Here is a 13,690-nt window from a genome sequence, read left to right on the forward strand (position 1 = left end):
GTGGGTCCGGACAATTACAAGTGTAAGTCACAGGCTGAGTAGTTTACAAAAGAGGCAGCATCCGGGCTGGAGAGATGGCTTGGCGGTTAAGCGCTTGCCTGTGAAGCCTAAGGACCCCGGTTCGAGGCTCGGTTCCCCAGGTCCCACGTTAGCCAGATGCACAAGGGGGCGCACGCATCTGGAGTTCGTTTGCAGAGGCTGGAAGCCCTGGCGCGCCCATTCTCTCTCTCTCTCTCCCTCTATCTGTCTTTCTCTCTGTGTCTGTCGCTCTTAAATAAATAAATAAATAAATAAATAAAAAGAGGCAGCATCCTTCCCCACCCCATCCAGTTTAGACCTCACTTTTCTCCTCTGTGAAACAGGGACAGCGCTTGCCTTGTTGAAGGAGATTTTACATAACGTGCCCCACTATGAAATAGTAATTTATTATTTATTTATTATGTGTTTTCGAGATAGGGTCTTGGTCTAGTCCAGGTCTCGAACCCACAGGAATCTCCTACCTCTGCCTCCCAAGTACTGGGATTAAAGGCGTGTTCCACCCACACGGCGGAAATGGTAATTTGGGTAAACAGACTCTTGGAAATACTTGGTCTCTGGTGTCCAGTCGGCACACCAAGGCCGCGGTGAGGGCGGGAGTCCTATTTAAACTGGAACCCCTGCGAGGACGCCACCTCGGGTTCACCCAGGAACTCGGAAGGCCGCGGGGACTCTGGTACCTCAGCCCTACGTACAGATTCCTCGGGGCCTCAGAAGTCGGCGCCCTAAGCGGCCGGGAGCAAAGCTGAGGCGCTAAACCCCCAGGTTTGGCCTGGCGGCTTCCGCCGCCTGCGATTTCACTTTCCTTCCCTCTCCCCCACACCATCCCCCGCCGCTGCCTGGATTCGCCTGGTGACTAGTGACGTAGAGGGATCCGAAGTTGCCATTGGAGGGCGGAGCTCAGCAGGCGCCTATCCCGGAGCTGGACGGGGCGCAATCTCGGCGGAGGGCCCGCGGGGCCGGGAGGCGGAGGGGCCGGACGCGGCGCTGCTGCGCGGGGCGCTCCCACCCGCCGAGGGAGCGGCCGAGCCCGGCTGCGCGGCCCGGAGTGCGGCGCCGGTGAGTGGGGGAGTCGCCGAGGGTTTGGGTGCGGGCGGCAGCCAGGCCCGGGGCAGAGCTGGGCCAGGCCGGCGGCGGAGGGCGCGCGCGGCCCGCCGCCCCTTCTGCTCGCCTGACGGCCTCTCGCCTCTTCCTCGCGGTGTTCTTCGCTTTCCGCGTCCAGCTCGGACTCCATCCTTGCTGGTTCGCACGCACAACCTGAAGTGAGCGTGCCGGGATGACGTTCTGGTTGCTTGGAGCCTTGTAGGTAGGTGGCCAGTCCCGCTTCATGACCCAAGTCAGGTTTCCTTTATATGTATATATAAGAGTAAACCGGTTTAGCCACATAGGCTTGGAGCTGGAGCTGCGTTTTTTCTATGCTAGTTTTCTGTCTATTTAGCCTTAAACAAAAAGTATGTAAATTTGACTTTGTGAAGTAAATGGGGGGGGGGGGGAAACACTTAAAAATTCCCAGTGTATTCCAGATTTTGACTGTGCAACCATTTGTATGTGCCTCAAAAGAGGGAAGAATGACATGCGTTCATGCATGCCTGAACCTCTTGTTTAACTATTAGCTGAAATCATGATCTCTAGTGTATTTTCTTCCAAGTTAAAAAAAAAAAGTCACCTTTTCTAAAACCAGGCTTAAAAAATTGGCATGGGAATGGAAGGGGCTGGAGACATGGCTTAGCAGTTAAGGCGCTTGCCTGCAAAGCCGAAGGACCCAGGTTCAAATTCCCTAGGACCCACGTAAGCCAGATGCACATGGTGGTGCATGTATAATTTTTTTTGTTGTTTGTTTTGGAGGGAGGGTCTCACTCTAGGTCTGGCTGACCTGGAATTCACTATGTAGTCTCAGGGTGGCCTTGAACTCAGTGATCCTTCTACCTCTGCCTCCCTAGTGCTGGGATTAAAGGCGTGCGCCATGGTGCCCAGCAATTTGTCTGTAATTCTTTTGCAGTGTCTGGAGGTCCTGACGCGTCCATTCTTTCTCTCTGCCTCTTTCTCCCTCAAATAAGTAAATAAAAATAAAATTTAAAAATATTTTAATAAATTACTTTTTTTTGAGACAAGCCTAGTGGACTGCCCTTTTTTCCTTCTTTATGAGAGAGAGAGATTGGGAGAGAATTGGTGCCCCAGGGCCTCCAGGCACTGCAATCGAACTTCAGATACAGCTCCTTGTGTGCATGTGTGACCTTGCGCACTTGCATTGTAAGATTCCCGGGGGAGGGGGAATCTTCCGTGGTGGGAGACCCACACCCAAGAACCAAGACTGAGCCACTGGATGCAAAGGCAAGAGGCAGCTTTATTGTTCACACAGGCGCCTGCGGGCACTCCAGTCCTTCGAGAGGCTGAGCGCGCCGGGCAAGGGGAAGGGTCTCTTTTTATAGAGTTAGGGAGAGCAGAAGCAGGTTTACAGAAGCAGAAGCATGATTTCAGTCCCAGCACTGGTTACTGGTTACTTATTAATAGACTTGGAGTCGGTGGGGATCCCTTTTTTTTTGTTTTCTTCTCGGAAACATCCTGACAGGGTTATCTATAATACATTAGGCGGGGTTAATGGTCATGCTATGGTCACAAGGTTGTCTGCCTGTCTGCATCTGGGGGGCTGTTTTGGGCTCCTGGTATTTTTCCATGGGTTTTACAGCATTACTGTGCATCTGGCTTAGTGGGACCTAGAGAGTCAAACATGAGTCCTTAGGCTTTGCAGGCAAGCACCTTAACCGCTAAGCCATCTCTCCAGCCGCCCCCCCCCCCCGCCCTGTTTTTTTTTTCTTTTGGACAGAAGGGGTCTGGCTGTGTTTCTCAAGCTAACCTGAAACTCATGATTGTAGCCAGGTTGGGTTGGAACCAGCTATATCCTTTTGTCACCTGATTATAGGGATTACAAGAGTGGGCCAGCAGCAAGCTTGGCTGAACATTTTTGATTTTATTATTTTAGAAAAGTTTTAGATTTACAGGAAACTTGTAATAGGTTAGAGTTCCCATAGACCTCAGATTGTTTTACCTTTTATTAACATCTTACATATTATTGACCAAGCCCCACAGTATATTAGGTATTTTCTTAAGTACCTTTTCTACATGATCCCATTTGCTTTACCACTTGCACTTAATTGTTATGTTTTCTTGTGCTTCTTTTGGCAGTGGCAGTTTCTTAGACCTTTTTGTTTGTTTGTTTGTCTTAAATATTTTACTTTTATTTATTTGAGAGGGAGGGAGGGAGAGGATGGGTGCCCCAGGGTTTCTGGCCTCTGCAGAAGAACTCCAGATGCTTGTACCTCCTTGTGCATCTGGCTTATGTGGGTCCTGGGAATCAAACCTGGATCCTTAGCCTACCAGGCAAGTGCCTTAACTGCTAAGCCATCTCTCCAGCCCAGTTTCTTAGACTTTTGATGAGCTTGAAAGTTTTGAGAAATACTGGCATAACAATTATCTGAGATAATTGACCTATAAAGAGAAAAGGTTTATTTGGTTCACAGTTTGGAGGTTGCTTTCCATGATCTGGTATGTTGGTTTGTGGTTTAGGCCTGTGGTAAGGCAGCACCTTAAGACCTCCCATTAGTCCCCCACCTTTCAGAGTTTCCACTGTCTCCTCATAGTGTCAGTGCAGAGAGCAATCCTTTGCTGTCGTGACCTTTGGGGTTAATAAGATCTAAGCTATAGTATTTGGACAAGTATTTTATAGGGTGTCCCTGTATCAGAATTGGAATGTCTTTCTCCAAAGAGGAAATGCAAATAGATTTCCATATTCAACACACCACAGCAAGGGTTTCATGCTGTTATCAAGTTTTATGCTTGCTGTTGATTTTCCTCACCTGGCTGAGTGTGTGTCATGTTTCTCTAATGTAAAGTAATGTACTGTATTTTTCTTCCTTTGTATGCTATATTCTTTAGAGGGAAGTCACTACACCGAAGAAGTAGGAAGTTATGTTTTTCTGCTTTGAGGACAAGTATCTCCATATATTATTATTTTTTTATTTTTTATTTTTATTTTTTGGTTTTTCAAGGTAGGGTTTCACTCTAGCCCAGGCTGACCTGAAGTTCACTATGGAGTCTCAGGGTGGCCTTGAACTCACAGTGATCCTCCTACCTCTGCCTCCCAAGTGCTAGTATTAAAGGCATGTGTCACCATACCTGGCTTCCATACATTATTTAAAAAATATGTTTTTACTTATTTAATACAAGCAGAGAGAGGTAGAAGACAGAGAGAGAATGGGCATGTCAGATCCTCCAGCCCCTGCAAACGAACTCCAGACATGTGCTACTGTGCATCTGACTTTACATGGTCACTGGGGAATTGAACCCTAGGCTTTTCAGGCAAGTGCCCCAGATGCTGAGCCATCTCTCTGACCCCATTCATACATTATTTGAAATGATTCTGCATTGGAGACTTGTTTTCTACATTAATTTATGCAGTCATTTATACCACTATGGTTTTACACATACTTACTTTATATTTTGGATTATAATACAATACTGCTTTACTTTGTTGTTCAACTTGGTACAGATTTTGCCATTGGAAGCTCTTTCCATTTGGTTCTGTGGCTTTCCTATTTTAACAATGTTTTTTGGTCATGCACACAATTTTATTTATGTGATCTCTTGAACTTCAAACAAGATGGTAAACTTTGTAACACATTTTCCTCTTGTTATGAAGTAAGGAAATAGGCCCTGGGGGTAGTGAGTGATTTCTTAAAAATATATTTATTTATTTGAGAGAGAGAATGGGCATGCCAGGGCTGCTAGCTGCTGCAAATGAACTCCAGATGCATGTGCCACCTTGTACATCTGGCTTACGTGGGTTACTGGGGAATTGAACCTGGGTCCTTTGGCTTTTCAGGCAAGCACCTTAACTTCTAAACTCCAGCTGGTGAATGACTTTTTAGATGTCACTTTACGCAAGAGATCTGACACCATGTTGCAGACCTTAAGGTAGAACCTTTGAATTAAGGCTTCTTAGGATGACTTCTGACTTCCACTCCCAGGATCAGAACAGAAAATACATGAGAAGTGTGTAGAGAACCAAGATTAATTTGACTGGCATCAAGGATGAAATAGAACTTGCTAGGTTGATGAAATGAAATGTTGGACCTTTTCTCTAAATTTTGAGAGAGAGAGAGAGAGACAGACAGACAAAGGCAGGCAGACTGTGTAGGGAGGCCAGGAAGATCTAAGGGAATGTGACAATGAATGTCTTAGTACTCAGAGCCTGCTACTAATGCAAACTTGTGAAATGGGAATCTGTGAAAGGTGGGGAAAGGGAAGATAGTTGGACCCTGAGCCATGGATAACATTTTCAATATGTTGGGCCAGATACTGGAGATAAAAAGATTAGTGAGGCATGACTTATTTTTGTAAGTTCATACATGCATCTTTGTATGTGTTCATGTATATGTGTGTGTGCAAGTATGTTTGTGTGCATGTATGCATCTCAAGTGTCACTCCTCAGGGTACAGTCCACCTCTTTTTTCTTTTTAGGTAGGGTCTCACTTTAGCTCAGGCTGACCTGGAACTCACTATGTAGACTCAGGGTGGCCTCGAACTCACAGCGATCCTCCTACCTCTGCCTCCCAAGAGCTGGGATTAAAGGTGTGCGCCACCACGCCCAGCTCCCACCTCTTTTTTGATCTAGGTAGGGCTTACTGGCCTGGAGCTCACCAGTTAGGCTGGACTGGCTGGCTATTGAAATGCAGGTATCCACCTGTCTCCACCTCCTCAGCTCTAGGATTACAGGGCACACTACCATGCCCTGCATTTTTGCAGGGGTATGGGGAATTGAAATTGTGCTGATACTTGCAAAGCAAGCACTTTACCAATTGAGCTATCTTCCCACCTCCCAGCATGACTCTTGCGTTTACATTCTAGTTTGGTGAGAAAATCAAAACAAAACAAAAATGAATTAGGAATCAGTGTGAGCAGTGTGATAGTATTATTATAGAAATATAGAACTGGGGGAGGACACAGGAAGGACCTCACAGATAGGAAACATGCCTATTCAAGGCTGAACTGAGGGAACAGCATGTACAAGGTCAGGGGAGGAGTGTAGGGAGGTAAAGAAGGAACTATCTTCCCTACATACCTAGCTGCAGAGTACTAGGTGGGATGAGACAGAGCTTATGGGTTGTTTGAGTAAATTGGGGCCGGATTTTGGGGTGTGTGTGTTTGTGTGTGTGCATATATATATATATTTTCATACAGTTTTGACCTCAGGTCTTTTGAAGTAGAATAACAGGGTGAGATCCATGCTAGAAAGATGATTCCTGCAGCACACTGTAGGAGAGGCCAGTCCTCACTAAATATTGTCACTTTGGAAACAGCTAGACCTCTTCTAGTCAAGTTGAGATGCGTCTGTTTGTCTGCATGTGGTAGCACATGTGTGCAGACAGGATAATAGGAGCAGTGTTTATAATGGTGCCAAATGGAAATAATCCAGATGCCATCAGAACCAGACAGCATTAAAGAATTGTTACAGAGCAGCAATGAAAATTAGCAAAACATGTGCAGTCACATGAATTATCAACGACATCATCATTATGGAAGTCAAAAAGAAACCCAAGCAGAAAAATGTGCAATATGACTCCAATCTTTTTTTTTTTTTAACTCCATTCTTTTGAGCCTGCAAACAAGAAAACATACACATATGCATAAACAGATATGTAGCACACACACACACACTCAGTTTATGGATGAAAACCTAGGTCTAAAACTGAAGGGAGAGTGATTGTTAGATTTGGGGGTTGCACTGAGACAAGCATAGTTTTTTGGGTTTGAGACTTTATTTATTTAATTATTTATTTTTGGCTTTTCGAGGTAGGGTTTTACTCTAGCTTAGACCAAGTGCTGGGATTAAAGAGATGCACCACCACACCTGGCTGAGACTTTATCTTTTTTTTTTTTTTTTCCCTCCCCAGATAGGGTCTTGCTCTAGCCCAGGCTGACCTGGATGGAATTCACTCTGTAGTCTCAGGGTGGCCTCAAACTCATGGCAATCCTCCCACCTCTGCCTCCTGTATTCTGGGATCAAAGGTGTCCACCACCGGCTTTGGGTTTGAGACTTTATTCTAATGGGAAAGAGAAAGAAGGAGATAGAGAAGAGAGGGTTGTGTGCATGTCCCTGCAACCAGAAAGCCAGAAGAGAATGAGAAAAGGTTTTATGGGAGGAGGGAAACTGCTGTGCCAGGCAGGGGCCTTAAGTCATATGCTGAGGTAGGGCTGGAGGAGGAAGGTGGTACCCTCCCTTTCAGCCTAGAGGTACCCTTCAGTTATGATAATGGAGATAGTTCCAAAATCCCAGGCCTAGTTAGAGCGTTGCCAGGTGGGAGGAGAGGAAGAGGGGACTAGGTAGAGAGCTCTGGGACTCTTACAGTGATTACCACCTTTGTAATTAATTCCCTCAAAACATTTTTCTCTCCTGATTTTATACATTCCCAGGGCCAAACTTCATGACCTGCTGGAAACATGCAGCCTGATGTTCCAGTTAAGTCTAGAAAGAGTCTCCAGAGGAGGTGGCGCTCATCTGAACTCAAGCTGAAAAAGTGTAGGTTAAGTGGGAAGAGTTAGTGTCAAGGTGGAGGAAACAATGTTTGGAGAGGTGCAGACATGGAAGGGTTTAGCACTTTAAGGCCTAGGAAGGGCTTTGGCTTATCTTTGAGATGAGGTTGTTTTGGAAGGGGAAGTGGCCAGAAGTGAGCTGAATTGGCTGGACTTGGGTTATCTCGGTGTCCAGGGGAAGGGAAGGGGAAAGAGTCTTGACTTAATCCTTGGGATACCAGAAAGCCATTTAGGGGTTCTAGTTAGGGTTGTTTACCTGACCACATTGGCACTTTATGCTCAGCTCATTATGTGTGAGGGACAGTAGGAAGGCCAGAGTAACTAGAGCACTGTCCACAGAGGAGAGCCGAGGCTTAAAAGGAGAAATTCTTGAGGGTCTACAAATCCCACTGTTTTGCCAGATGTAACTAGATGTGAGCTCAATTCCTGACACTTAGTACCTGTTACTGATTGGATGATTTGTAATACCCTCTTAGTCAGTGCCTTCCAAGGTTGTTAAGATAAAGTCCTGCATTCTTTTATCTGGCTGTGCTGGATCTGAGAGCAGCTTGGTACAAAAGCAGGGGAGGAGAGTGAGGAGGACAGGAAGGGGGTTATTTTATCATTATGGTTTTGTGACAAGGTCTTTGTAGCCCAGGCTGATCTTGAATTTGTGTCACGTCTCCCTGCCCTTTCCAGGTGCTGCAATTACAAATGTATGCCACCACACCTGGCTGTATTTTAGAATTCTTTATGTGACCCCAATCTTGCATATAATCTGTTTCTAATTTTTCCATCCTCTGCTCAATCCCTGACAGTCTGCCCATGCATCCTATTCTGCACCTCACCTTTGGTCAGTCCTCAGTTCCCCACTCACCACCACCCTTTCTTTTGAGGCCTGTCAGATTCCTCAGTTTTCCAAATCTCTCCATCACACCACTGATGAGGGCACCAAAGGGCAGCAGTGGAAAGTGGAAGGAGCCCCAGCCTGGGATGTGCCTCTCTCACCAGCTCTGCTATTTGGCAAACCAAGCCAGAGCTCTGACCCTCACTTTCTCTGTCTGCAAATAATCTTTTACCAAGTGAGTCCCAGTGCTCACTGGAGATTATAATCATCTGTATTTTTTTTGTTTTTTCAAGGTAGGGTCTCGTTCTAGTCCAGGCTGAGCTGGAATTCACTTTGTAATTTCAGGCTGTCTTCAAACACACAGCAATCCTTCTACCTCTGCCTCCCCAGTGCTGGGATTCAAGGTGTGTGCCACCATGCCTGGCTTATGTGGGGAGTTTTTCTTTTTTTCTTTAATTTTTAAATTTTTATTAACATTTTCCATGATTATAAAAAAAAATCCCATGGTAATTCCCTCCCTCCCTCCTGACACTTTCCCCTTTGAAATTCCATTCTCCATCATATTACCTCCCCATCTCAATCATTGTACTTACATATATACAATATCAACCTATTAAGTACCCTCCTCCCTTCCTTTCTCTTCCCTTTATGTCTCCTTTTTAACTTACTGGCCTCTGCTACCAAGTATTTTTCTTCTCACGCAGAAGCCCAATCATCTGTAGCTAGGATCCACATATGAGAGAGAACATGTGGCACTTGGCTTTCTGGGCCTGGGAGTTTTTCTTTACTATTTGTAACCCAAAACCTGGCCCACCACTTGCCAGGTGTGGGGTACTCAACAGAGGACTCTGAGGCAGACAATTTCTTGGATCCAAGACCCACCCCCCCGAGGTAGGATCTCACTCTAGCTCAGGCTGACCTGGAATTCACTGTGTAATCTCAGGGTGGCCTTGAACTCATGGCAGTTCTCCTACTTCTGCCTCCCAAGTACTGGGATTAAAGGCATGTGCCACCATGCCCAGCTGGACCCAAAATTTTATTCAATGCCAGTGAGAAAGTGCTAGGGTTCAGAACAGAAGGGGAAAGGGACTACAAACCAGGAGTCAAGAGGAAAGGGACAGCGCAAGCTGGAAGGGGACTCTGAACAGGAACCAAACTTGAACCTGGAGCAAAGTGGCAGGTAAAAGGATAGAAGGAAATTCTGGATTGTCTAACAGAAGGAAAGAAGTTTTTTTTGTTTATTTTTATTTTTTGGTTTTTTGAGGTAGGGTCTTACTCTAGCCCATGCTGACCTGGAATTCACTATGGAGTCTCAGGCTGGTCTTGAACTCACGGCAATCCTCCTACCTCTGCCTCCCCAGTACTGGGATTAAAGGTGTGTGCCACCACGCCCGGCTCGTTTTTTTTTTTTTTAATGTAGTAAAATTTTTTTTTTTTTAGCTGAGCTAATATATATATATATAATTTTATTTTTATTTTTGTTTTTTTGAGGTAGGGTCTCATTCTAGCTCAGGCTGATGTGGAATTCACTATGTAGTCTCAGGGTGACCTCAAACTCACAGCAATCCTCATATTTCTACCTCCCAAATGCTGGGATTAAAGGTGTGCACCACCATGCCCGGCTTAAAAGGTTATTTTTAACTATTCATTTATTTATTTGAGAGTGAGAGAAAATATGAATGGGTGTGCCAAATCCTCCTGCCACTGCAAACAAACTATAGACCTATGTACCACTTTGTGCATCTGGCTTTATGTGGATACTGGGGAATCAAACCCTGGCCACCAGGCTTTGCAAACAGGTCCTTGAGCTATCTATCTGGTCCTTAAATTCTTTGAAATCTCAGTTACCCTAGCAGGAGGTAACGTCAGAGTCCTAGGTCTAGTTGGAGCATGGCCTTAGGGGGAGGCTGAAAGGAGGGGAGATGGTAGAGAGCTCTGAGGCTTACAACCTCAAGATCTTCACATTCAGTTGGTTTGGGTATTGAAGCCGCCTCAGGTGATTCTTGGATGAGCCATCCTGCTGGATGATACAGTGTTCCTTCTTATATTCTCTGGTGCAGGGCATCAGACCACTCTTGAACATATCAGTATTAGGTAGATTTCCAAGCACAAACACAGGGGCCTCCTAGTTTTCTCTCAATTCAGGCTGCCCGGCAGATCAGATGCAGGACAAGGACATTTTTTAAGAAAAATATTTGTTTATTTGTAAGTAGAGATAGAGAGGAGTCACATGGAGAATGGGCATGCCAGGACCTCGAGCCACTGCAAATGAACTCCAGATGCATGTATCACTTTGTACATCTAGCTTTACTTAGGTACTGGGGACTCAAACCCCGGTCATTAGGCTTTGCAGGCAAATTCCGAAACAGCTGAGTCATCTCTTCAGCCCACTTTTTTTTTTTTCCCCGAGGTAGGCTCTTACTCTAGCCCAGGCTGACCTGGAATTCACTATGGAGTCTCAAGGTAGCCTTGAACTTGCAGCAATCCTCCTCCTTCTGCTTGCTAGTGCTGGGATTAAAGGTGTGTGCCACCACACCCAGCTTTACAGCCTACCCTTTTAAAAAATATATTTTTTTTAATTTGCAAACAGAGAGAGATGGAAGACAGACAGACACAGAGAATGGGAAAACAGGTTTTTTTTTTTTTTTTTTTGAGGTAGGGTTCCACTTTAGCCCAGGCTGACCTCGAACTCTCAGTGTTCCTCTCTGCCTCCTGAGTGTTGAGATTAAAAGCAAGCACCACCTCACCTCTGACAAGGGCATTTTAAAGCCTAGTCTCATTAGCCTCCCAGCTGGCAGCTCCCTCTGAGCCATATAGGAATTTCTGCTGTGAAGTTCTGGCCAGAACCTGGCTTGATGGTGCATGTGCCCTGCACTGTCTTCAGAGCACCACTGTGGCTTGGTCTGTGGGAGAAAATAAGATTCACATAGGATCACATGGGTACTGTGGTGGTTTGAGTCAGGTGTCTCCAGTAAACTTAGGTGTTTGGAATGCTAGATTCCCAGCTGATGGCAATTTGGGAATTAAAGCCTCCTGGGGGCAGTGTATTGTTGGGGGCGAGCTTATGGATGTTATAGCCAGTTTCTATAGCCAGTTTCTTCTTGCCAGTGTTTGGCACACTCTCCTGTAGCTGTTGTCTACCTGATGTTGGCAACGAGGTGATGTCCACCGTCTGCTCATACCATTGCTTTCCCCTGCCATCATGAAGCTTCCCCTTGAGTCTATAAGCCAGAATAAGCCCCCCCCCCCAAAGTGTTCTTGGTAGGGTGTTTTCTTCTAGCAATGTGAACCAGACTGCAACAGGCACTGTCTGGTCACAAGGATCTCATGCCACAGTTATGTGTCCAGTCCATAGCTATAACCAACCTATTGTGTGGTGTTTTTTTTCCTCTGGGCTCAATATGCCATCTTGAAGTTAATAATGCTTAGGCTTGGTAGCTATGACAACATTTTAGCAGAACAATACTATGATACCAGATCCATGGTAATAGAGTTATTATTGACAAGACCCTAGTAGATGAAAGAGGGGCGGGGTCACAAGGCCCTCACCTGGGATTGTAGCAATTGTTCCCTCCTGCCCTCCCCCCCCCAAGCTATAAGTGTTCTTGGGAGAAGCTAGATTAATAGGAGGTAGAAGGCTAACTAGAAGGGGGCTCCAGGAGGGCACCATCCAGGATGGGATGGGACTTGGTGATGTAGCTGCCTTTGAGTAACCCATGCTCCTATAAGTAACCCTAGTAAACTTATTTGCTCACCAAAATTAGATTTTGGTGCAATCATGCTTTGGTCTGTCTGCCTTTTCTTGGGTGATTAGCGAATTTGTTTGGGTCTCAACAGGGAAAAAGTTTCAGATGTGCAGCTGTTTCTCTAGCTCACATAGCCAGATCACCTTTTTTTTTTTTCGTGGTAGGGTCTCACTAGTTGAGGTTGACCTGGAATTCATTATGTAGTCTCAGGGTAGCCTTGAACTCTCGGTGATCCTCCTACCTCTGCCTCCCAAGTGCTGGGATTAAAGGCGTGTGCCACCATACCTGGCACTTTTTAAAATTCATATTTATTTGAGAATGAGAGAGACAGAGAGGGAGAGAGAATGGGTGTGCCAGGGCCTCTAGCTGCTGCAAACAAACTCCAGATGCATGCGCCACCTTGTGCATCTGGCTTATGTAGGTCCTGGGGAATCCAGCCTGGGTTCTTTGGCTTTGCAGGCAAGTGCCTTAACCTCTAAGCCATCTCTCCAGTCCCAGAGAGAATTTTCTTATTTAAATTTTTTTTTGTTTATTTTTATTTATTTATTTGAGAGTGACAGAGAGAAAGAGGGAGGGAGGGAGAATGGGCGCGCCAGGGCTTCCAGCCACTGCAAATGAACTCCAGACACGTGCACCCTCTTGTGCATCTGGCTAACGTGAGTCCTGGGGAATCGAGCCTACGGAATCCTTAGGCTTCACAGGCAAGCACTGAACTGCTAAGCCATCTCTCTAGCTTGAGTTTTCTTATTTTAAATTAAGAAATGGGCCTCAATTTGGGCCTTGTGCTCTCTTCAGTGGGGTTCCCATGGTGCATGAACCCCAGGCTAAGTGTCACAGCTAGAGTCGAAGCATAGGGCCAGAGTTCAGACCCTTTCCCTCTAGAGTTGGGCAGGGCAGGGTGAGCACAGGATTGTAAGCATCTGCCCAGTGCAGACGTTCACAGTGTAACACTTGGCAGCTAGTGTTTGTAGCTCACAGTGATTCTCACAACCAAGCATGCCCAGCATCCACTGTGCCGCTAGAAACTAGTGTCACTTCCTGCCAATCTGACACATGCAAGGTAGGTGTTTATGAGAGTCTCATCTTAAGAGAAAGGTAGATTGGGGAGAAAGGGGAGCTCAGCAAAGGATAATGAGTGTCTGTCCAGTTCTGTCTGAGTAGGGTGCCAGGACATCCCAGGCCTTGTCTTTTGGAATGCCTTCTTGGTTCTGCAGAATTGCAGGTGGTTCCTGACTTAATGAAGGAACAGGGCACATCCCACCTCTGTACCAGGGCAGGGTGTATGCCTTCAGACACAGGGTAATTCATGAATTGTCACCTTTGGGGTTCAGATCATTTATTTGAATAAGGTAATGAGGGTTGTTTTGTGATACAATTTTCAGGAAAACAGTTGTTGCCATCTATCATATTCTGCCGTGACTGCTCACAAGACATTGGGCCTGTGGACATTTCCTCCACAGAAGGAAGATTGAAGAGGGTCACTAGGCGCTCA

At 45.9% G+C, this 13,690-nt stretch overlaps 1 protein-coding gene across 6 annotated transcripts in view; it reads left to right on the forward strand.

Moving 5' to 3' along the window:
• The first annotated feature begins 1,031 nt into the window (after window positions 1-1,031).
• Window positions 1,032-13,690, forward strand: part of Trim26 (tripartite motif containing 26) — a 39,768-nt gene continuing 27,109 nt past the window's right edge. For 3 of the 6 annotated variants that reach the window (XM_045157428.1, XM_045157432.1, XR_006638579.1), the window contains exon 1: window positions 1,237-1,342. The gene's annotated coding sequence lies outside the window, so the exon portion shown is untranslated. Of the gene's footprint in view, window positions 1,096-1,235; window positions 1,343-13,690 lie in introns of those variants that run through there. The other 3 variants (XM_045157431.1, XM_045157430.1, XM_045157429.1) reach the window with 3 other exon arrangements.

The sequence above is a fragment of the Jaculus jaculus genome, chromosome 8 (genome assembly GCF_020740685.1).
Source record: "Jaculus jaculus isolate mJacJac1 chromosome 8, mJacJac1.mat.Y.cur, whole genome shotgun sequence".
In the NCBI taxonomy this organism is placed as follows: domain Eukaryota; kingdom Metazoa; phylum Chordata; class Mammalia; order Rodentia; family Dipodidae; genus Jaculus; species Jaculus jaculus.